The 7,561-nt window shown below is 46.8% G+C and overlaps 1 pseudogene; it reads right to left on the reverse strand.

Moving 5' to 3' along the window:
• Positions 1 to 343: 343 nt before the first annotated feature.
• Positions 344 to 462, reverse strand: LOC120588900 (uncharacterized; annotated as a pseudogene).
• Positions 463 to 7,561: the final 7,099 nt, after the last annotated feature.

The following is a 7,561-nucleotide window of genomic DNA, read 5'->3' on the forward strand; positions in this document are numbered from 1 at the left end:
TCAGATAGATTTTGAACCTGTGAAAGACCCCAACCACTTCAGATATGTAGAAGAAAATAGTAATTCTTTAAACTTGGAGCACTTGGCAGTTTTGTAGTGCTTTCACTACTGATTTTGAAAGTATAAAGAAGCAAGACTTATTGAGGTGGTCAGGGCATAAGAGTATTTAACAGCTCCAGTTCTTGATTTTGTGAATTGGGTCTGAATTTTGACTCTGCCACCTCCTAGCTTTTTTTAATTAATTAATTTTATTTTATTTTAAGCGAGGCAACCCGTGCTTGACCTCACAGATTGTAAGGACCTTGTCAGCTTACAATCCCATGTTTTTTTAAATTTTTTTTTACGCCTACAGCACCTGGTCTTCCTAGGTGGTCTCCCATCCAAGTACTGACCAGGCCCGACCCTGCTTAGCTTCGGAGATCAGACGGGATTGGGCTTGTTCATGGTGGCGTGGCTGTAAACCACTTTCTAGCTTTGTAACTTTTGCTCTCTTGGTCTGTAACAAAGGGATGATAAAAGCAACTCCAACCTCATGTTCAGCGTGTAGCGATGTGTGACACGTATGAGCCACATGCTTTGTACAGTGGGTGGCTTATGTTGAGACATGACCACATGCCCAGGACTTGTTCAGTGTTTTCCAGACATTCACTCAGCGGGCAATGTTATCCCCATTCCCATGTGCCGAGTTGAGTCTCAGTGGCAATAAGACGCTTACTGAAGGTTACGTGGCTAAGAAATTAAGAAATATTGCAATTCTGCGTCATTTTAAACCGTCTAATGGTTTTCACTGCATCCCAATTGTTCCCGTCATTCTGGTCTTTGTGCTCCTTCCTCTATTATGTTCTGACTCAACCCAGAACTGAGCTTTGCCCTTCTGCAGAATGCAAGGGTTGGACCCCGTGAGCTTGTCAGCCCCTCCCTGAGATTCTATGCTTCAACTAATGGATAGGAGGCAAAGGATAGTATTAACCAAATGGAAATACCAGCCTTAACTCCATTTTATCGCATTGCTTAAACAGGATCAGATAATTAAAATAATTAGCTGCAATATAAAGAAAATAGTTTTTTCCCCTTATACTGAATTTTTATTTTCTCTCTGTCCCCACCCACCGCCTTGAAAATTCATTTGCACAAGACGGTGGGGCCTGATCAAAAATCCTGTTCCATGGCCCCAGTTTTGATTCAAAAATAGTTCTGACAAACCATTATTGATAAAGATAAGCCAGGATTACAGGAAGAAAAGCCCAGCTCCTTGCAATAGCACTCAGCTGGCAGGAGACAAAAGGGGAGTGACTAGAAAGGGAATTAGAACACATCCTGATTTTTTAAATTAGTCAGAGGATCTGTTCTTTTTTTTGTCTTTCCTGGGGAGATTATTACAGGGAAGCAACAAAGAGTCCTCAGGGACTTCCTTTTTCTTTGTTTGCCTGTGACAAAATCAGGCTAGACAATCCCAGTTTTGGTGGTAACATCTCAAGCATCACAGTCTGGGGTCGATGGGACGTACTTCTCTTCACTCCATCAGAGCCAGTCAAGGCATTGACCTTGGCCAGTCAGGGGCCTGGAGCTTTGTCACGGCCTGTTTGATCTGCTGCTTACTGACCTGGACGTCCCCAGTGAGCATGAGAACGTGTAGTTGTCTTTGACCTTCATGCTTGACTCCATCGGCAGTGGAGTCGGATGATGGAGTAGTGGTCGTTGAGCTTGTTTCCCCGGGTGGCGGTGCTCTCTTGGATTTGGGCCACCTTGAGAGCCACTGTGTCTCATCTGCTGGACTGTAGGTGACCGGCGGCTGTTTGGCGACGCCTTTGAGTCCCTCCTGCCCTTCACGGCCTTTCCTTTGGCTTCAAGTTGGGGGTGGGGCGGGCAAGGCTGCTCTCCTCACTTTCAGCACCATCTGGGTGAAAATGTCTTTTCTTTTTGAAAATAACTTTCTCCCTGAATAAAAAGAAATAAAAATGAAAAAGTACAATAGTATTCGTGGTAGAAATTTTAGAAAATACTGAGTTACTTAAAACATTGTAAGTACGTCACCAGATACAACCACTGATGTGTGTGTGTGCATTTCCTTGCAAGCTTTTTTCCTATAGTGAATATGTATATATCCTGATGGATGTACAGACTCGTATCTAGATTTTTTTGCGTAACTTTGTGCGTGAGCATTTCTCCTATGTATATTTGTATATTGTAAAAACGATTTTGATGGCCGCATCCTTTATGCAGGGATCTGCTACAGTGGGCTTAATCTTTTCTCCCGCATTTAGCTCGTTTGTGGTTTTTCACCGTCATGCTACCCTGAATGTGCCCGTATGTTTATCTTCATTCACATCTCCGACTGTTTGAGCCCGCAGGCATTTCTCAAGACTTTTGAAAAGTGAGACTGAGTGTCCCATTGGCTCAAACCCAAATCCTGACAGTCTCCTTGACTGTCCTGTCCCTGACATTCCGCCCCCAGGAGAAACCCCAGGCTGTTTGGCAGGTGCTCGCAGGGGACCCTTCACCACACCTAGTTTACGGTTCTGCCAGTTGAAGTTGCCTATAGCGTGTTCGTGCCCCGGGCCAGTTCACACCTCCCTGCCTTAGGTTAGTGCTTCCAAAACTCTAGACGCTCAGACATCATCTTCACGATTCCTCCATTTTCACATGCCACCTGTCCCATGATTTAGTTAATATTTGTTTTTAAGCTTACTTAAAAAGTAGAGCCACAGTAGTTGTGAAATCATGGCTTTGATGCACTAGACGTACGCATGTGCGTGTGTATAATTTTTTTCTAATTCACATGAAAATAAATTCATAACTCTTGAAATAAAAGATTAAGATTCTTTCTAAAATGATCTTCCACGGTGGCACGTGGGCCCTGTTTTGGGAAACGACGTTGGCTCCGTCCCGCTGGCGTGGTTTTCCCTCCTCTCTGGCGGACTAACTCCTGTTCGCCTCTTGAGTCTCAGGGAGGCTCCCTGACCCCAAGTCTGAGTTAAACCCTCCTTCCTCGGGGTCGTTCCGTACCTTGTGCTTTTTTTCATCTTCGCATTCAGCACACAAAATTGTAATTGTCTACTTTCTTATCATCTTTACCCCTAAAGAAGCATTTACTGAACTCTTCCATGTGCCAGGCTCCATGTGGGGATAAAGGGATGGGAGGAAAGTGGCTGCTCTACTTGAGCTCAAAGCCCAGGGTTAGTTCTGCTTCGGCCGTGGGAACCTAGAGAAAGGCTAACAACTTGTTCAGGGGCATGGGCCAGATTGAAGGCTGAGCTGGGGAAGGTTTCCATGTGGACTTGAACCTGAACTGAGTTAAAAAAATAGTTTAGAAAATATATATTTTTTATTAAGTTTATTAGGGTGACATTGGTTAATAAAATTCTATAGATTCAAGTGTACAATTCAATAATACGTATGTGCATGTTATATTGTGTATTTAACACAAAGGCATTAGAGACAAATGAACAAAAATGACATGAGACCTGTAGAAAAAAACATCCAAATGGCAAACTAAATCTAACCACATCAGTTATTACATCAAACACTAATGGGGTGCATGACAAGAGTCTTTATAAAATTATCTCACTAAATGTGAGAGATGATTACGATGGATGTTTATTTTATATATGACTTTATGTGTGCATCATTGAGTGTATAAATCATATAAATGAGTAGACGTTTGACTCTGTATATCACCAGAAGTTTATATGTCCATGTTGGCTTCACAATTCTCTGGATGTTGTCATTGGGAAATAAGTGACAACCAATTGAATAGTCTTACATTTGGGCACGTGTGGCATTTTGTCTTTCAGCCATGCAGTTGGGAAGAGGTAGAACCTGATGCCGAGGCCTGAGTTCTTGGCAGCATCCGCTCCACCTTCCAGCACCTGTTGGGATTCTGGAAGGCAGAGACCAGAGACGGGGGCTAAGTGATGCTGAGCCTGTAGGGCAAGACATAGCTGCGGGTTTGGCCTCAGAGCTGCAGCCTTTCTGACAAGTGCGATTTCAGCCAGCCAGGCGGCCTGAAGGCCCGAGGCTGAAGACCCAGGTTCTAGCTCTGGCTCTGCCAGTCAGCGGCTGTGTTTCTTGGCTGAGGTCATTTAATTTCTGGGGTCTCAATTTCCTCACATGTAATACAAAGGGGCATTTAAACCACCCGGGTCTGTGATCTATGTAAAATGGGAATTATATACCTACAGTGGTGCCCAGGCAAATGCTTAAAAACTGGCTTCCCGGAAGCAAACAAGTTTTTTTGGAAACAAAAACAAAGGGGCCTAGTGTGTGCAGTTTTTAGCCTCTGCCGGTTTCCGTGGTGCAAAAACTTCCACTGTGGCCAATTTCAAGCCACCAACATGAAGTCACTGGCTCCAGGGTTGGGATGAGACATGCACAGTCAGTCTCACACGCTGGTGTGAGCCACCTGCAGCCACCACTGTCACCCTCTTCTTCGTGTAGCTGTCGGGGACCATTGTGGCTGCCAGCAGCTCTTACTTCAACTGGGAATTTCTCTGCAGCTGACACATGGGACAAATATGAGGGTGAGCATCAGGAATAAGTTCACGAGGTCCACTGGGACCAAGGGCTGCACATGTCCACTTCAGGGTTCTCGGTGCCAGTGTGCACCAGGATCCCCTACATGCTACCTGCAGAGGTGAGCTCCTGAGCCCCACTCGGACACCAGGAGTCACAGTCGCTGGGCTGGCACCTGTGTGTCACGATGGAGGAATTCTGCAGAGAGGATTCAAGTGCAGAGTCAGGCCTGGAGGTCTAGCCAGCAAGGTCAGTGACCTGTGCCAGGTCACATAGCAAGCGGCGGAGACAGACTGCCCACTCAGGTCCCCTGGGTGATTATTAGGAGCCTGGAGGTCCGAACCGTCAGACCCAGCTGCCCGCTGGACTCCACAAACTGTCACACATCCTGGTTTTCTCAGAAAGGCAGCAGTTTCCCTCGTCTGCCTCGAGGAAGGGGCAGCGGCCGAGTCGAGAACTGGCATCCTCCAGCCTCGTCGGCTCCCGAGGTAAAGGCAGGTCCCTCTTGCTTGCTCCCCATTATTTCACTGTAAATGAGAAAGTAATAAAGCGAGGCTGCAACTGGACTAATTAAATCAGCCATCACTAATCCCATCGATCTAGGGAGGAAGAGCCGCAGAGGGCTGTGAGGGAGAGGCTTTTGACTCAGAATCAGCCACATACACGTCTGTCACAATGTGGGGACTGAGGAACGAGACAGAAACGGCCCAGGATCTGGCATTGGAACTGTTGGGGGAGGAGACTGTGTGCTGTGATGGAGGGGAGACCCCACCCCTCCTGGGAGGCTGTGATGGATAGAGCTGGACACCAAAAGTGGCACAAATAAATACGTGCATAAATAAATAAAAATTTAAAAAGAGACCTGAAGGTGTGGTTTTCACAGGCTGACTGACTGACTCTGGTCAGTGCAAAAAGACCTTTTCCATCCTTTTTCTGTGCAAGGTCACTTTTGCCAGTCACATGGAGGAGCCCTGTTCCTCCCCAGCCTCTATCTCCACCTCACCTCCCTGGCACCCCGTTCTTGACCGCACGCAACTCCTGGAAGGCACCAGAGTGACCGCACCCCCCACCTTTATCTGCCGCAGCCCCACCCCTTCCAGCAGGGGTTCTCACAGTGCCGTCTGTGTACATCGCCTGGGGACCACTCGAGGACTTTGCTCCTACTGCAGAAACTGGAGCCCAGCGTGCTCCTGCCGAGTCACTCTCTGGGGGCTAGAGCTCAGGAACTGAGGTTTTAGCAAACACAAAGGGCAATTCTTAGCGACACCGCGGGCTAGAGCCACTGGCCGCCTTGTCCGTCGTTCTGTGCAGAAACACCTACTCATCTCTCTCTCCGCAGCTCTAGTGTGTTGTTGAAATATGGACGGGACTCCCCATCGCTTCAGGTTGAGAGATGGCCAAAAGCATTTTTATTTGATTCCAATGTGTTGTAAACTGCAGAGAGAAGACAATGAATTGTAATGTCTACTTCAAAAGCCTCAAAAATCACAACCACTAATAGATTTCATAGTGCTTGGAGAACAGCATCTGGAGGGGAAGGAAAAAAGGGTTTATTTTAAACTGGGCGAGCTCGAGTTCAGGTATACCTAGAATGAATAACAGTAAGAAGAATTTATGAACTATCATCGCCTCTTACCTTAGCCATACTTTATGACTTTCCAAAGTAAGCTAAAGCATACTTCACAGACTTTGACAGCCGTACAAATATAAAGATTTATAAGTTAGGTGGGTAAAGACTGACTCTGTAATCGAATAGTTTGACCGCAAAGGAGTCCTTGCCTTTCTCGTAGACAGCAGTCTGGCGTTTTGAGTTCCTAACACCCTCTCTGTGTTTAGGGATTTTCTTGTCATCTGAGTGTCCCATCCCCAGTGGAGAAACCGGAAATGTCAAAGTCACAGCCTCCCTTGCAACAAGGACTTGGATCATCTGCACTTACAACCAGTACTTACAACCAGAAGTGAAGAACAGGAAAAACCTCACTCCGGGTGCGACCTATTTTGCTGCAGAAGGCGGAGGCAGGAGCCCCCCGGTTTGGAAGGGTCCTGGTGCAGAAGTTCCTTGCCTTGGGGCCAGCGGTTCCCAGCGGTGCACACACCGCAGGAGTGGAATCCTGCCTGACCAGGGCCATTATGGACGTTGCTCCCGGAAGCCAAAGTTCTGGTCCGCTCACCAGCTCCCCCTGCGAGTCTCTGAGCTACTCCTCTCTCCCATCTGCGTTTTCCGAGATCACCCAGCACAATGATCAAAATCAGGAAATACGCACTGTTCCAGCCCTGTCACTCCAACCTACAGACCTTAATCAGATGTCACCGGTTGAACCACTAATGTGCTTTAGAGCAAAAGAGAAAAACATCACTGTGGCCCCGTGTCCAGTCTCGGAACCCTCAGCATACCTGGTCTCCCTCAGTCCGCTGCGGTCCCGCAGCGTTTCCTTTTCTCTCGTGACCTGGACTGTTGTTAAGGGTACTGACAGGCATTTCAGTTTTGTAGAAGGCGCCTCCGTTTGAGGGGTGTCTGATGTTTCCTCATGAGTACAGCCGTGTCATGCATTCTCAGTGAAAATGCCACAGACGTGCCGTGCCTTCTTCAGGAGGCAGGTGACGTTGATTCGTCCCATTTCTCATGACGTTTCTTTGATGACGTGGTTAAGGTGGTGACATCCAGGTTTCTCCACTGTGAAGTTACTGTTTTTCCTGTTGTAATTATTATTCACCCCAAACCCTTGAACAGCTTCTTCCCTGCTTTACCAGTGAAAGCCAGTTCCTGTGCCCTGCAGCTAAGACCTGCGACAGTGCTCTCTCTTTCTGAGGAAGGGAAAGCGGAAGGCGTGGAGGCCGTTTTCTACTTTGTGTCAATAACAGAATGTGGTTAAATCCTACTTGGGACCTTCACGTTCACTCAGTTAGTAAATGTTTAGGGCAGAAGCTTTGGTTATGTTTCCTTATCAGCATATCATAAACTGTTTTACAGCACAGCATCTGAACAACAAAGCACTTTTAATGTGATTCACTTTATATGTTCCCTTTAATTAAAATCTGATTCTCTAAG

The sequence above is a fragment of the Pteropus medius genome, unplaced genomic scaffold (assembly GCF_902729225.1).
Source record: "Pteropus medius unplaced genomic scaffold, Ma_sr-lr_union100, whole genome shotgun sequence".
Classification (NCBI taxonomy): domain Eukaryota; kingdom Metazoa; phylum Chordata; class Mammalia; order Chiroptera; family Pteropodidae; genus Pteropus; species Pteropus medius.